At 29.6% G+C, this 18,264-nt stretch overlaps 1 protein-coding gene across 1 annotated transcript in view; it reads right to left on the reverse strand.

The window, feature by feature from the left end:
• The window catches only part of LOC148301730 (uncharacterized), a 129,914-nt gene that overhangs the window by 91,425 nt on the left and 20,225 nt on the right, over positions 1–18,264 (reverse strand). Inside the window, exon 2 of the mRNA XM_088272807.1 lies at positions 2,645–2,684. The gene's annotated coding sequence lies outside the window, so the exon portion shown is untranslated. The remainder of the gene's footprint in view (positions 1–2,644; positions 2,685–18,264) is intronic.

Genomic DNA, 18,264 nt, shown 5'->3' on the forward strand with positions numbered 1-18,264 from the left:
TTCATACTTAACGAATACTGAGCCTTAACGGTTTAATCCTCGAGAAAGTCATTAATCTGAGCAAATTAATTAATATTGTATTGTTAATGAAGTAAGTCTCAGAACGGAATTTTAAACATTTTTTGTCGCAAAACGCGTATGTCATCAATATTAATTCAGGCATTTCGACAACGGTGCCAAAAAACATAATAATAATCGTAATCAATGAAAACAAACATGATTATAAATATTGATGAGTGCGGACGAACGAATTCGACTTATTTTTAATTTGCCAGTTTACCGTGGAGGTTTTGCAAGTATGGCGGCATTTCACATCGAGCCACGCTGTTGTTCTCACAAGCTCACAAGTTACATTGACAAAAGACCACAAATAATGAGGCTGAAAAAAGTGCCACCCAATTACATCCTGCCGAATATGGTGCCATACTTCGTTATGATTCGCAGCAACTATTTCATATTTTATTTATTTATTTACTCATCATTCATTTCTGCATTTAGCGGCGGCCATTAAGACGGAAAAAACTACGTTTAAATAAATCAAAATTCTGAAACGGCTGGGTGTTTTTACGGAAATTATATTAAGCCTTAATAATGCATCACTTCGAAACTCTTCACATTTTTCATAAAATAAAATAATATGATCTTTTGTTAATATATTATTTACTCACAAAATTCTCTGCGTATAAAAACTATTGAGAGTCAGGAAGGCTATAATCGTTGATCAACCCTATTAAAACAATATTATTTCACTTATATTCCATAACCTGTTTCGGACTGCCCAAAATAGGGACACTTTCTCACAAATGACAGTCAACGTCGGGGGACCCGACGCCGACGTAGTGTTTTTCATCTTTATTAAGGAGTTAATATAAATAATAAACGCTTAGCAGAGAAACCCATATTATTGATCAAGGATTTGAACACACAAAATTTTGAAAATAAAAATGTGTTTAACAAAATAAGTAAGTTGAAAACAGTTAAGGAAAGCACGGTCATAAAATGGTATATCCATAAAACGGTTAAAACAACTCATGTTAAACTTTTTCAAGAATTAATATACAAAGGCAATATTTTACAGATTTTTTTTTCATTAAAAGGCTTAGAAAAAACATATTTTATAAATTGAAATATTAATGCACGTCATTAAAATACTCTTTTTTACATTTAACAAAATAATGCTTGAAACGATTACCGTAGTTATTAATTTAAAACTAACCTATGCAAATATTAATGATCATATTTAATGAGAGAGTAACTTTTGCATACGCTGTATTAAATGCCAGTTGTATTTGTATTTTATTAACTATTGAAGTGAAGCATCGCTGATTAATACCTCATACAATATATCACCTAACGATCTATTCTGAGTTTAACAACTTGTAAATAATTTAGAAAGATCGGCATCGTCAGATTATGTTCGTGTTGTTTTTTATCCGCTGCTGATATAACTAAGAAGGAACATTTTTTAAAACTGAATAAAACATTCGTATGTGTAAGGTTGGTCCAGTAACTACTGGATTTCTAACCTCTTGAGTCCTATTTTTTTGATGTGTTGTATTTATTATATAACAATTCATTGAACAATATTACGCTTTTAAATTGGAAGTAAATTATATATATTTTTTTTTTACTTCTTAAGTATTATATTGTAACTACTAGTTTCTGAAGCTACAATTGCTTTTATATACGTAGATAGAAGAGTCTATGGCTTCCGAAAGTAGTCGTAACAATATAAAATTTAAGTGGTAAAAAACAAGTGTTGTATTAATTATTTAAAAATGCTTTAAATGTTATGTTATTTATTTTCTTTATAAACTCATGTGATAAAAAAGGTAACAAAAATATTCCAAAATAAAAATGTCTCTTCTACATAAAAGCTTCCTCAATCCAACATTGATGGTTGCTGTGAACTCATATGTACTGTGTCATGTAATTGATCATATATATATAGGAGATTCGAGTGGTATAGATGTTACACGTGTGTAAGTGATCACATAACCGGCCTATCACAAGCCCTGTCAACATTCACACTTCCATATTCTTCTTCGTCTACAATGAGACGTCAAAAAATGTAAAAATAATTTCTAAGTGGCGAAAACCCAAGTTTTCAAGGAAAGTTAATTTTGAGTGTATCGAAGTATTTTAACATACTATTTTTTTTTAAAAGTATTCAGCCAAACCCCTTCCGCATAAAAGGATGTAAGAAATGCCAAATTACTGTTACGCATTTTTTAATGAATGTTTTTTTCTTTTTTTTCTGTTTTTACACCGTATTATTTGGAAATTTTATGAAAAAACGTATTAAAAGAAATTAAATATATTTAATTAAAATGTCGGGCCTCAAGATGCTAAAAACGCCCATCGATTGTTAAACAATCCCACTTATAATTGTCTGGCATTTTCCAAATGAAGACGTGCAATATAATGTTTTCAAGTGTTAAATATTGAATAGCCTTGATGTTATACCGTTTTATTAAGAGATTACTGATTTGATTAAGCCTCGCAATCAGGAATCTTGATCATGGCCTTTTTACGACCTATGTGCGATTATAAATAATGTTTTTTGTGCAAACGCTCACAGTTCAAGCATTGGGCGGTGCATTTTTTGCAACGATTAGATATTGTATGGAAGTTGAATGCTTACCTTACATTGGGCTAGTGAAGATAGTGAAAGATTCCGATTTCTGAAAAAAATATAATAATACAATTATAAATTAATTAATTAAGAATAATAAATGAATTATTAATTATTATTCAATTTAATTATAACAATAGAATTATATATCAATTATAAATTAATTATAAAAAAATATTAGTGAATTTTATTGATTTATGAATTTATTTAACAATTACAAGTGTATAGAGAAAACCCTTATCCGCACCCCAATGGTGCATAGGGCACTGTGTCATATTAACGCAGTGTTATCTTAATCGTTTACACATGAAGGAAAGGTGATCAGCCCTCCGCTTCAGGTACCAGTCCATGGTTATATTGAATAAATATTACAGTGAAAAAATTACTTATATTTATTTTACCCCCCTTGGGAATCGAACCCGGGACCTCCAGAACGGTAGCCGAGCGTGCTGACCATTACACTACGGAGGCGGACAAGTGTATAAGTGATAGAATAAAGATATCGCTGGTTAAATAACATAGGGTAAAAACGCAAAAACTCTGTATTCCATAAATGGTATCTAAATCGTCAACATTTTGATATTCGAAAAAGACATCCATGATTCTAGCGTACGAAATCTCCATTTCATTTAAAATATTGGGATGTCTTTTTCGAATATCAAAATATTGAAAATTTAGATACCATTTTTGGAATAATTAGTTTTTTTTTGCGTTGTGGCCCTTTGGCATTTGATCAGCGATATAATCGATGTTCATCTAGAAAACCCATTTCATATTTTATTTAAAATATTTTTTAAACCTTAAATGAATAAAAGTTCAGTTGGTTCAGCTGGATCAACCAAAATCGCATGTGATCAATATTTTACGTAGCACAAGTGTGTAAATAGTGCTATGGTGATGACGTGTAGTATTTTTTGCATGCTGTTGTTGTGATTGTCCTGACGAAGAGACAGGTCTCGAAGCCGGTAGACAAAAAACCTCGGTGAGTGGAAACAAAATATTAGTAATATTAGTTTATTAAAACTCCGCAATATTTCAGTCTACTAGTTTCGAGGTTTCAGTCTACCCGTCTCTTCGTCAGGACGAATGGACAATTACGTCACGATATTGGTAGATTTAAATCTCGTAGAGTGGTTTTTTACTAACATTACCAATATCAGTATAATACAATAGAAGAAATGAATATTATTTTTATTTTATTATTTTTTTTAAAAATCATTCTTAGTTAATTAATTTACTTAAAAATAGTCAAGTTAATGACTTTACTTGAAAGTAATCTAGATAATTAATATTCTTACAGAGATGAAGGAAAATACGGATGTTTTAGCTTTTACAGGACTTACGACGAGTGCCGTCGCGTCCAACACTCTCTGTCTACCCCTGCGGAGAAACAGCATGATAGTTAGTTAGTCATTTTAAACATACTGAAAGTATCTCTCCTCGAAGCATTTACAGTACAAATAACAATCATAAATCCGACAAAAAACACTTATGTTGATCTTAACATATCGTAAATAAAAATATTGAATGGAGATTCGTATTCTTAGTGACCATGAGTAACAATATTAAAATTTAATCGTTTGCATTCACATTTTTGCCACCGTGTATTCAAATATCAATCTTGGCCATCAAAGCCAGCGCTCCCTCGCCGCCCAGGAGTATAAATCTTATTTTTTATATCTCAAAAGTAGCGCGATACAATTATTCAAAATTCGGCCACCATCACACAAGACGTGTGGATCTGATTCCAATTTAATGAGACCCTCGGGCGAGGTCCGAAAATTAATAACAACCTTTTATGGGCGAATGCTGCCTCCTTCCTCTGCAGCTTCCATAGATATTTCTACGGTAATCTCTACTTGTGTCAATAATAGGGTTAGGTTTAAATAAGCCCTTTAAAATGGGTAGGTGTGGTTTATATCCAAATAAACTAGACACTAGTCTGAGAATAATTAATTAAAGTTTTGTATTGACATTTAATGATGGAACTGTATTTTATATTTTCATTTTCATTCAAACCCTTATCCGCACCCCAATGGTGCATAGGGCACTGCATCATACAAACGCAGTGTTATCTTGATCGTTAACACATGAATGAAAGGTGATCAGCCCTCCGCTTCCGGTACCAGTCCAGGGTAATATGGAATAATATTAGAGTGAAAAAAATTATTTTATTTATTTGACCCCCCTGGGAATCGAACCCGGGACCTACAGAACGGTAGCCGAGCGTGCTGACCTTTACTCTACGGAGGCGGATTTAATATAGTATTTTAAAATAACACAAATAAAAATAATATATATTTTTCACATGTATTTTATTTGAACAGTGACCGGGTTTCGTCGTTAAATTTGTTTATTGGTATTGTTCAAAATGCACAAAACTTATGTGCGACCTATCGTAACAGTGGGATCGGAAGCAGAGTGGACACCGTTGTCACAAAAAACGCGCCAAGAGTGTCAGAAATGAAATCTCTAAGGAGCATATCTGTCAAGAATCTACGAGATAGAATAAAGAACACCAGGATAAGGGAAATATGCGATATCGAAGAAATAGTTAGACGGGGGGCAACGAAGGAGTCAATGGTATGCGCATGTGAAGAGAATAGAACCATCCAGACTCCCGCACATTGCACTGTACGGCCAACCCCAAGGTAGACGACTCCCGGGCAGACCATCGAAGAGATGAATCGACAGCTGGGAATCGACATTGCAGGAGGCTAATCCCTCTTAAAAACAGGCCACATGGCCTACACCAAGCAAAAGAAGAAGTAGAATAAATTTGTTAAACGTACCGTAAAAAGTCTTTTATTATTATATTATATATTATTAGATTTGTCCACATACATCAGTTAATCACTTTCCTTGCATATATGTATGTATTATATAGTATATCTTTGTCACTAGCACCTGGAGTTCTTCCCTATTATTGGCAAAAAGCTCAGCATCTTTAGCATACAAAAAATAAATAAATTTGTTACATTGTCTTTAAATTATTTATTGATTCGGCATCAACTTTGTGGAATGACATTATCATTATTTTTAAACTAAAACCCTTGAATATACCACTTATATTTATATATACGAGTTATATTTATATATACGACTAGTTTTGAAAACATACAAATGTTTTCATCTTCTGGTTGAAAATAATATTTTTAATTTTTAATTTTTACCAGAAGATGAAAGCATCTGTTAGTTTTCGAAACTAGTTGAAACGTTTATGTAAATAAAACTCATTAAAGTGGTTTATTCAAGTGTTTAATTTTTAAAAAATTGTCTTTAAATGTTTGAATAAAATGTATTATTTAGAAAAAAGGTTTAGGGCTAACGTCGATATACCCATGCTTTAAAGCTTATCCAAAGTCACTTAACACTCAAGTTAGTGAAAAGTTGGGAAGCGGCATGATAGTAAATTAGTTAGTTTAAAAAAATAAAATTCTAAATTAAAAAAAAAAAAATCCTAGTAAAGAAATCATCTTCACTTGTAGTGTCCATCTCGCGTGGTATTCCGCCCATGCGAGCCTTTCCGGTAGATGCTCTCTAAATTATAAATTCCACCGCGTTAATTTGACCTAACAGTTGTTTTAAAATTTTAAACCATAAAGATCAACAAAATATGATAATTCTTATATTTCTTTAACATAATAACTACCGTGTGTAATTGGTTATGCACGTCTTGCGAGCGGTATAATTTTAAAGTATTGTGATTTTGAAAATGAAGCCATGATTACTTTAATAAGTAATTAAGTCTGTAAACGGGGAAGTTTATCGAAGATCTTTTTTTAATTACTGAAAAGGTATATCTTTGAATATACACAGTAGAATGGGCCTGAAAGGGTTATCGCACGCGTTCAATTTGGTAAATCATAGGGCTCTTAGTAACTAGGCTAATAATTATTTCTGACTAGCCGACAATCATAGTATGCCGACAAGCGTATGAAATAGAATATTTTCATTTCTAAATCATACTTTAAAAAATGTACTTTACTTTTGAAATAAACTGTACTTCTAAAAATGATGATAATGTTAAAATAAACATTTCTAAAAATCATTATAATGTTATGAAAGTTAAATTAGTCATTTTTTGCTAATGATGGGTTCTGGGATTACGAAATATTTATATTGAAAAACTAAACATTAATATATATCACAATAAAATGACTACAAGTATTCAGCATTCATATTAGAGACATATATTTATTATTATATTTTATAAAAATAAAAATCAAATAAGTTGTAAGGTAAAATATCTTATATAAAATATCTTATATACCTTGGACTGGTACCTGAAGCGCAAGATTAATCACCTTCCCTTCACATTATCTTGATCGTTAACACGTGAAAGAAATGTGATCATCCCTTCGCTTCAGGTGCCAGTCCAGGGTAATACTGAATAAATATTAGAGTGAAAAATCATTTATATTTGTTTGACCCCCCCCTGGCAATAGAACCCGGAACCTCCAGTAAGGTAGCCGAGCGTGCTGACTATTGAACTACGGGAGTGGATTAATATATTTATAAGTTTAAGTTGATCTTAATTTTAACTTTTATTTATGTATATAACGTGGTAATATTTTTCTTTGTAAATTGGGTGTAAATAATATGTAAAGTGGGTATATAATAATAAAATAAATAATGTGTTGCTTTGTAATTAAAGTTTATAATTAAAGTTTATTCTTAATTTGTCTTTATAATATTTTTTCTATCTATCTATCTGATTTTTTATATCTATATATTTTTTCTATCGGAAGTCTTTTGTTTTATTCTGTGCGACGCATGCGACATCTGGTGGTAGAACTGTTTTATGTAGGTACTATTTGTAAGTACTTAATAAAATGTATGGGTAGGTACCTAGGTATTTTATTACATATATATATATATATATATATATATATATATATATATATATATATATATATATATATATATATATATATAAATATATATATATATATAAATAAATATATTTATATATATATATATATATATATATATATATATATATATATATATATATATATATATATATATATATATATATCACGATGTTGTTAATAATGTTATTTCCAGCTTACCCTTATCGGGATATTAATCTTACTTATCTGTTACCTTTACAATGCTTCCTTTTTTATTGTTAAGGAACAACCATAACGCCTCTGAAAGATATAAATCATATAGCTCGCAATTATTTCCGAAATTCGATCATTAATTAAGTTTTACCCATTAAAATTAAAATACTCTACGGCAGTGGTTATTAACCGGTGCCTTACGGAGCACTGGTGCCGCACGAGCTTGTTCTAAGTGCTCCACGAAATTATGAAAGCCAAAATTTTATTACAATTCTCAACCTCATATTTATGTGATCTAGGTTTCTCGATATTAACTAATATTAAAACGAAGAAACGCGAAAGGCTTAGCAATGTGGATGAAAAAATGAGAGTAGCTGTATCAAATATTAGACCTAATATCGCTGAAATTTGTAAAAGCCGACCAGCTCAGGTGTCACATTGAATCATTTTCGCCGCAAAAATTTTCTTTGGAGCATTTATATTTTGGTGTATTTTTTTTTTTATATTCTCAATATTATTAATATTTAAAGCATTTACTTTGTGGTTAGTCATTTTTACTTTTTTTTTCTCAAAATTGTTAATAAAATTAGTATATAACCACTCACCGAGATTTTTACGTCTACCGGTTTCGAGACATACCCGTCTCTTCGTCAGGACAATCACTAACACAGCATGCAAACAATACTACCCTTCACCACCATATCACCATTTACACACTCAAAACTACACAAAATTTCTATTTTTTTTTTATTAATGTAATTTTTAACTAGTCTGTAAGAATAAATCAGTTTTGTTTTTGATCTAAGTTGTCTTTGTATGTTTTTTTATCTTTAGTTTTGGTGTACCGTGAATTTGCCTTAGGATGAAAAGTGCTCCCTGACTTCAAAAAGGTTCTGAACCACTGCTCTAAGTTGTTATTCAATCAATTTAAATCAGAGCTTGGCATATCATGTCGCAATCGATGTTATATGTTGAAAAAATGTTCCAGTTTTAATAGGCGAGGAATTAATTAATTGAAAAAAGTAATTAATAGATTCACATGCGGCGATAGGGGTGTTACTTCATTAATATGAAAGCATCTTTCATTTGTATCAAGTGGGATAAAAACAGTTTTTTTTTCATTCAATTGAAACCGACAGGTATTTAAAATATACTTAATATGATATGCAAAGTTTTAAGGTGGGAGTTTTGAAACTTCATTTTCATGAATATAGGTAAGAACTGTTTTTTTGAGGTTTCAAACCTGCATTGATTGATTGCATAAAAAAACTGTAATGCGAAATTTTAAATAAAATATAAAAATGTGTGCAATTTTATTTTTTTTTGCAAAAATGTTAGCAAGTGGTCATATACTAGTATCTCGGCGAGTGGTTAAATACTGATACGAGTATTACTAAAAAAATATATGTGTATATATATATATATATATGTATATATATATAAATATTGTTATATACGTATATTTATATATATATATATATATATATATATATATATATATATATATATATATATATATATATATATATATATATATATATATATATATATATATATATATATATATATATATATATATATATATATATATATATATATATATATATATATATATATATATATATATATATATATATATGTGTATATATATATATATATATATATGTATGTTTATAAAACTAAAAATGACTAACCATAAAGTAAATGCCTTAAATATTAATAATATTGAGAAAATTTTATTTTTTTTCTCATATTCATTTAATATCACCCTTGACTGATACAAAAAGCACAGAACTGATCATCTTGTTTTCATGCAAATATTGATATTAATATACTACATCGATACCTATGCAGTTCCCTAAGCACCATTGGGTACGAAAACGGTTAAAAAAGAATAAGAAAACGATGATCACAACATTTTGAGTGTTTCTAAATACTTACAAATACTAATATCTTGCATACATCTAAATAAAGGGTCTCTGCTAAATAAAAGCTTTCCCAATCTAAGCAAAGATGACTCTAGTGAACTCACATGTACAGTGTCCTGAGGTTAATGATTTATGTAAGAGTTACAAAATTTAAATAGTGTGGTTGTCGATCATGGGTAGAATGGTGAATGTTGCACATTTGTAAAATGAGCACTTTACCAGACTTCCATATTCTTCTCCATCATTTTTGAGATGTCAAAAATGTAAAAATAACTCCTAATTGTAAAAAAATCCCAGATTTTCAGTATTTGGACAGACTCCAAATATTGTGAATAAAATAAACAATATTTGGTCGATTTCTACGTACCCCACTACCCCACTGTACCCCATTGTCTCTAGTTACAATCTGGTTTGACAATTGATTTTTGAGACATGGGTCCAGCAATTAATTACTAGACAGCATGATTTAAACTATATGAAGCCAGGTTACAGGAAGTACAAGGTCAAATTTATTATCACTCACGCGTAAAGTTGTGGAGATTTAATAAAAAAATTTCAATTTTATCTGGATTTGTGAATACGGTTATAAAGCATTTTATTTTCTATTGATGCATTATATTTTAAAAAGCTAGGCATTTTATAACGGTATGATTGCATTCTGCAACTATCAACTGGATATACTGGTTATAAGACATCTCTGTAACGAGCCCTACTATCCCTTTAGAACATTTAGGAATGATGATACCATTGGTGAGCCTAATAGTCTGATCAGTTAACCTGTTCAAGCAAAATATTTTATAAAAAAAAATTTCAAAAATATATGAATTTTAAATTAAATTATAAATAAAACACTTGATTTTTATCACTAGTATTAGTTACTACCCATGTAGTAAAAACAAGTGTTTTATTTAAAATTTTACCATGTGTTACCACGAGACAATAAATAATACGAAGTTTAAATGTATTTTTATAAATATTTATTTCTTATTATTTTTTTTCAATTTTATTACACGATTGTTTAAAATTATTTTTCATTTACATATGTTGAGATGTCAAAGTGAATTAGATTTTAACTTATGTGGTGAAAAGCCAGATTTGTGAACAAGCATTTGGACATATTTAAAATAATGTGAATGCGAAAATAGATGGTCAAATCATAAGCTGCATAAAAAACATGTAAAGTGATCACATAACCAAGCCTATAGTTGTAAGCCCTGTAAAATCCTGTAAAAAAATACCATAAAATTTGGCAAAATCACACATTTTATTATTTATTTTTTATAAAGAGTTTGTTTTATAATTTTTAATGCAGTTACACCAATAGCTCTACGAAACCATAAAAATTGAAACAAGTACTGCCATTTTTTTGTGTTTGTAATATGTACCATGTTTATAAAAATTACAAAAAAATGCTTAAAAAAATGAAAAAAAATATTGTCAAAATCTCACAGGTAAAATTATCCTAGATTTGTTATTGAGTGATTTATTGTTATTGAGGAAAAATTATATGCTGTCGGATGTATTTTGTTTAATTTGATAAAGGAAATTCGGATGTGAAAGGGTTTAGCGCAAATGGGTTGGATGGATGGCAGTCTTCATGAGCTTCACGGGAGGTGAGCATTTTAGCGTCGATGCGTGGTTTATGCATTTTAATGCGATGACCATCGGGTGTATGACCCGCTATTGGCCTTTGGAGCATTTAAAAAAACGCATTATTTCCTTAGTCAAGCATCAAGGAAAGTAAGATATTTTGAATTTAATTTTTACTTGATAAACGGCGTATGTGAAGCTAAGTCTAAATTTAAGATTTGTGTCCTTGAGGCGTAAGAGGATGAAGGTGTAAAAAATGGTGCGGATCGTATCGAAGCACACGTCACAATAGGTTTTTAGAAAAAGTGGTTTAAATACCATTTCACATGGTTTTCCAATTTCATTTAGTAAACCATGTAAAATTTAAATTAAAAATTGATAGATATTACAACAATGTGCCTGAAGAATTGATTAATAAAAACTTACCCTCATATCCTTTTTTTCAAGTAAAAGGCATGTTTTATTAACGTTAATAATATCGAAAGCTTAAATTTTTAATTATTTATACCCCTTAAAATATGAAAGAATAAAAAAAAAACAAATTATTATTCTTCTTACTCTCATCCACTCTCAATGCTGCATAGGGCACTGCTTGTTTTGGAGTAGTGTTAGCATGGTCGTCCATTACACAAAGGCAATGTGATCAGTCCAAGATAACATTAAATAAATATTGGAGTGAAAAATAACCTGAAGAAAATCTAAGTGCATTAGGGCTAAACGTACTAATTCTTCCTTAGATGATCGATAATTGGCTAAGTTCTATGGCTCATGGAACTTAAGTATAATGTCTTACCCATCGATCCTCCCCATAAGATCGATACGTGGCTAATTTTGTTACTATAGTATAACGTTTTACCTATTTTATCTTCTTATAAGATCGTTACGCGGTTAATTTTGGAACTATCGTATAATGTCTTACTTATTATTCCTCCCTAGAAAATCGATGCATGGAATCTAAAGCCGTTATTTTTCTTGCCAAGACGAGTGTTGTCAAAGGCCGTATTAATAGATAACGCCTTACAAACACATAAAAGTTGCGACCAATCTTCGTTACTATCAATCTGCCGAACTAAGAGCTATGCCTTAGGCTGTTCGAGATTAAACAATCTAATTTTATTACATTTTGGTGGGTCGCAGAAGCGCCCAAGAAATTAAGGGGTGTAATGTTATTTATACATCTAACTCCTATCTGCACATAGTCACATAGGCCGTGGTATCGGATCAACTAAGACTACATATCGCTCACTCCTTTCAAGAACGTCATAAATCAAAAAACTTGATTTTTCTGGTGAACGTTTTTAAAGTTTAAAAATATAACACAATGTATTAAAAATAAATATCATGCCGCTTATTGAACTTTTTACTGTGCAACCGATCATTTTAGGTAAAACCCGAAGGTTTTTTCTCCATTTGAAAAATATTAAGTTCAGTTAAAAAATAATTAAACAATACCTTTTCTTCAAAATGTAAAAACAACATTTTCTGCCCTGTAGCGGGTAAATATTAATTAAAAAATATGCCCCTTTTGCTGGGATATAGTACATTTTCTGGGCATTCCGAAAACATGCACAACTGAAAATCGACGATTTTTGGTTTATGACGTTCTTGAAAGGAGTGAGCGATATGTGACCACAACACTACAGTCATATATCAGTCATCAATATATTCTTATCAGTCCTGCTCTCCTGATTATTGGATCATAAAATAAGATATATTACATAAAATATAATAATAACCTTTTGGACAAGGCCTAGTATTCGTTAAATAGCAACTTTATTTTCTTAAAACCCAGGCAACATTTAACGTAACTGTTTTTTTAAACGTTGTTTTTGTATTGGAAAAATAAGTTTTTATCGAAATAAACGTGGTTTCGAAAAACGAGTTATTGAAAAGTAATGAATTAAAAAAGTTTGTAAAAATATTATTTTGAACATATTCTAAAAATGTGTAAAAATATTTTTAATACATATTCTAAAAAAATGATATTTTAAATACATATGAACAAACAAAAATCCGATATAATAGCCGGAAACTATCTGAATTTTATTATTGCGAGTAAACTTTCTTATAAAATCTTTTTTATATTCCCTGTAATAAACTTCTAAAATCAAACTTTCGATTACTAACTGTTAATCAAAAAGATCAAACCGCGATTGATGCAAACTGCCTCGTATATATTTTTTAAAATAAATATCATATTTTTAACAAATCAAATTCACGAGTTGTAAATTATCCACAATCTTTTGATAGGTATGCGATTACAAGTTGCTATCGCCTTAATTATAGAAAATTCTCGCTCCCATAAATTAATTTTATAGATCTTCTTTTTATGGGCCAAAAGTGAGTGATGAACTTTTTTTATAACTCAATGAATAAGTATGTAAATATCGTTTTTTGGTAATAAGGAATGCGGTGTCGTTTTATGCTGATCGAGATCATTTAGGATTATTTTTGGTATTTCTTTTACAATAATTGGCGTGATCTTTTTCTAGGTAAATCTGATTTTTAATAAAATGGAGCACGTATTTTATTTATTTAATTAATGTTTTAATAGTGGCAGAACCAACATATCAATATTTATCTAGTTGACTAGAGGACCCAATATTGTTTTATTGATTTCCGAGAAGAGTTCAACGAGTATGCCCATTATTATTTTCTTGATTTTTCATGAAAATTTTACGGTTTTAGGGACGTGTATTTTACACATCAATATCAAGGGCAGTATTTAAAAAAAAACCTTGTTTATTATTTTTTAAACCATCGTAAAATTTGATAGGAGTGATATAATATTTTAAACCCACGTATATTTAACCATCATTTTATCCTCATCTGCATAATATGTTTAAAACGAAACTGCATCCAATCAATGGTATTTTATATTGGACATCAATCCCATGAAGGCAAGGCACATATATATATATATATATATATATATATATATATATATATATATATATATATATATATATATATATATATATATATATATATATATATATATATATATATATATATATATATATATATATATATATATATATATATATAAATATATTTATATTGTGTGTGTCATTTGCTTTCGCTTAAAACGTTGATAAAATCTTTACGTTTTTTTATGATTGTTAGTTTTGTAAAATTTTATTTTACTATTACTTAAATTTAACAATTTAAAAAATACCAGTTGTGGAATACAAATGTGTGGAAATAGTTTCACGAGGTGAAACATCATTAAACATCATTATTTCCATTTGAATATAAACAAAATAAATCATTTTTCAGTATATCAATAGAGTTGTGTATTTTAATACCAATGCATACATGAGTAGAACCTAAATCATATTTTAGACAATGCACTTCTTGCTAGCAAAGAAACACCACAAAACTTTTTGGGTAGTTTCAAAATTACAGTATATTTCTTAACTTGGTACCTTATAATTACACCAATAACTAAGTGCAGTGAACTGACTTGCTGCCCACTGCCCAGTACAGAGTATGCGCTACCGTACTTCCGGTAGAGGCGAGGAATGGTTAAGATCGCGTGCTATGAAAATAATTAATTTTATTTTTAGTAACAGGCCGGTGTTCAATGGACAGCTTAATTTGATAAGCGCCTTGTTATTAAGGATCGACAATGTTATACTCGAATACCGGATATCGGCAAGTCTTTGACTAGACTACTGATAAGCTATCAAATTTGCTTTATAAACTAAACTTTGTGTCGGGTTGTGGCATATTTAATTTTTGCCACTAGAGATGAAAGTATTCTAGATTTAGTTAGCTTCTAAGCGTATTTACTATATAAGAAATATTCCTGATCTAATACAAAAAATTAAAAATTTAAATATCACTTTTTCTTAAAATTTATGATGACGTGTTTCAATGCATTCAGCATCATTATAAAAACACTTCATATGTCACAAAAGATTCTTAAAAATATTTATATCGCTTACTCCTTTCAACAACGTCATACATAAAAAATCGTCAATTTTCGGTTGTGCATGTTTTCGGAATGCCTAGAAATGTACTATATCCCAGCATATATATCAAAGCGGCATATTTTTAATACAATATTTAGAAGAAAGTTTTTTTAAAGATACTAAATATTTTTCAAATGGAGATAAACATTCAGGTTTAACCTTAAAAGATCTGTTGCACAGTAAAAAGTTCAGTAAGTGGCTTGATATTTATTTTAAATGCATTTCATTATGTTTTTAATCTTTAATAACAATCTCCTGAAAAATCAAGTTTTTTTGTTAATATATGACGTTGTTGAAAGGAGTGAGCGATATGTAAATTTAGTTATTTACACCCCTGAAAGATGTGGCTTCCATTTTCCTACAAAAAAATACTTCTTACTTCCCACGTGAAATTGCAGCGTTGTCACATTGAAGGCATTACAAGTCCAAGATAATATGTGTACCGAAGTGTGTTAATGCGAATAGTCCTCTAACTACATATTAACGTTGAAATTTAAATACATTTTAGCACAGGCTTAAAATTAGTATATGTACTCATTGTACTCTACAATCCGACATTACTGAACACCGTTACTGTTATGGTACCTATTATAAATATCTCCATATGAATATGAATTGTATCACGATACAGTTAGGTCTTATTATTTAAATTCGTTAATTCGATACTTCATAATAAATTTATATGCTTTACCAGGCCACCCTTCAAATACAGTTAAAATGGGATACGTAATAAATTTACGAAAAAATATTTAATTCTTATTTTTTTTTAATAAGCCTCTGAGTTTATGAGTGATTTAAGATTTATTTTCAATTTATAAAAATATTTTTATTCTTAGTTTTAATTATGTTGGAAATTTATATAGCAACATTTCCGTGAATTACTGCCTCAAGGGTGCTTCAATATTATTGTAACATACATTATTTTTAGATTGGCATTTACTTTATGGAATAACATAAAGACTTAAATATTAAAATAAAACACTTATATAAGATCTTTTTTGTATTTATTAATCTAAACACGACTAATTTCGAGAACTAGAGACATTTTCATCAACACTTGAAATTACAAACTGATGTTTGTTTCTCACTGTTTGTATCAATGTTCGTATTTACATAAATGTAGTCGTAAGTGGTATTTTACAAGTATTTTCATCAGGGCCGATTGAATAACTTAGTTTAATAAAAATGGTTCCGAAATTGATTTCATGATATCACTTCTATCAAGTGTAATTATTTTATTTTATATTTATTTTTTTGGTAAATAATACAACGTGAAAAAAAAAAACTAAAATTCACCAAGTAAAACTTAAATTTAAAATGGATGTATTATATTACCACAAAGCGACTGCCTAATCAATAAATGGAGTCATTATTTTAACTAGCTCAAGTCAAGTTTCGCCAGAAGCGAGGCTTTGTTTACGTTCTGCGAACTTTTGAAGTGATTACGGAAGTGCTTCGCAAAATCAGGGCCATGCCATACTCTTTAAGTTAAAAATATTTCATAAATTCAATTAACCAAACACATAACTTTCCTTGTTAAATACTACTATTCCTTTAAATCTATTGTGGCACGCGTTTCGATGCGTTTCGCATCAGTTTCTAAAACCGTAACGTTACGGTGTTTGCAAATGATGCAGAATGAATAAAAAAACGTGTCACAATAGATTTTAATAAATAGTGGTATTTACCGAGTAAAACTTAAATGAAAAATGGATAATATATGACCACAAGTGACTACCGAATCAATTCATGAAAGTTTTATTTTCACAACATTTTGAGCATGTCCAAATACTTGTTCACCAATCTGGATTATCTCCAATAAGGAGTTTTTTTGGATATTTTTTTTTACATCTCAGCATAGATGAAGAATAACATGGAAGTCATTTACGGGGCTAACAACCGTCAAATGCTGTTTTAAATTATCACTTTACATATGTGTAACATTCACAAATTCTACCCATGATTGACAACCACACTACTCATATTCTTGGAATTTCTAATAATATTGATCGATTTCGAAACAAACTGTTTGAATCACTAGTGATTCACTGGTGACATCTACGATGAGATGAAAGAAGCTTGTTATTAAACAGAAACTTTTTTATATATATGTGAGGTCCGTTTTATTTATATTTTTATATCCTTGGTATTTTGGCTGAAGATTTTTCTCATACTGATTACGAACTCATTATCCTGATTCCTACCATTAATACTTAAAATAACTATAAAAGACCTTAATTGTGTGAATAATAATTAAAACGGTCTACATTCCAATACATAGTTGTATTTCTCACCTGTCATTCAAATAATTGATGACTATAGCTAAGCACGGCCGAACTGGGAACGTTGTGATGTCTCAGTTTATAATATTTTATAGCATCTTCCTATCAACGTGAAACCATAATAAAACGCTTTGTGTAAAACTGGTTCACAACTGACGACTAAATATTTTCGCGAAGTTTATAACTCTGTCAAAACAAATACTGTAATATATTTTATGATGTGAAAACAGGCAGTAAGAGCATTCGGTATTTTAATAATCAATGTATAGAAAACCATTATTAACTTTACACTTTCTCACTCAAGTGTCCTTTTGGAATTAAATTAATTGAGATTTTTCAATGAAACTTGCGGTGATTCTAAAGTCGAAGATAAGGTGAGAATTGAGAGTGAAAATTCAAGAAAGCGTCACGTTTATTGACAAATTTCGTTACACGAGAGAGATGAAATATAAAACATAGAGTGAAGGAGAAAGAGAGTTATACATTCCGCTGTACCTACAATAGATTGTATCAAACGAGAGTGACGATACAAAAAAAATCGAATACCTGTACTGGGGCCAGACAAACAAATAATCAAAATATAGAGTTCTTTAATCCATTTGCTCTAGAAATAAAACTATTTTTTTTATATTTCGTCTACAGTGCCGCCTACCGAAACATATTTCAAACATAATTACAGGAACTCGCTTACAGCCAGGATAAACATACAAAATCTTGCATACAAGGGCATATGATTCACGAGATTATATTATATATATATATATATATATATATATATATATA

Source organism: Brachycentrus maculatus, unplaced genomic scaffold, assembly GCF_059751285.1.
Source record: "Brachycentrus maculatus isolate JH-2025_06_01 unplaced genomic scaffold, ASM5975128v1 h1tg000527l, whole genome shotgun sequence".
NCBI lineage: Eukaryota > Metazoa > Arthropoda > Insecta > Trichoptera > Brachycentridae > Brachycentrus > Brachycentrus maculatus.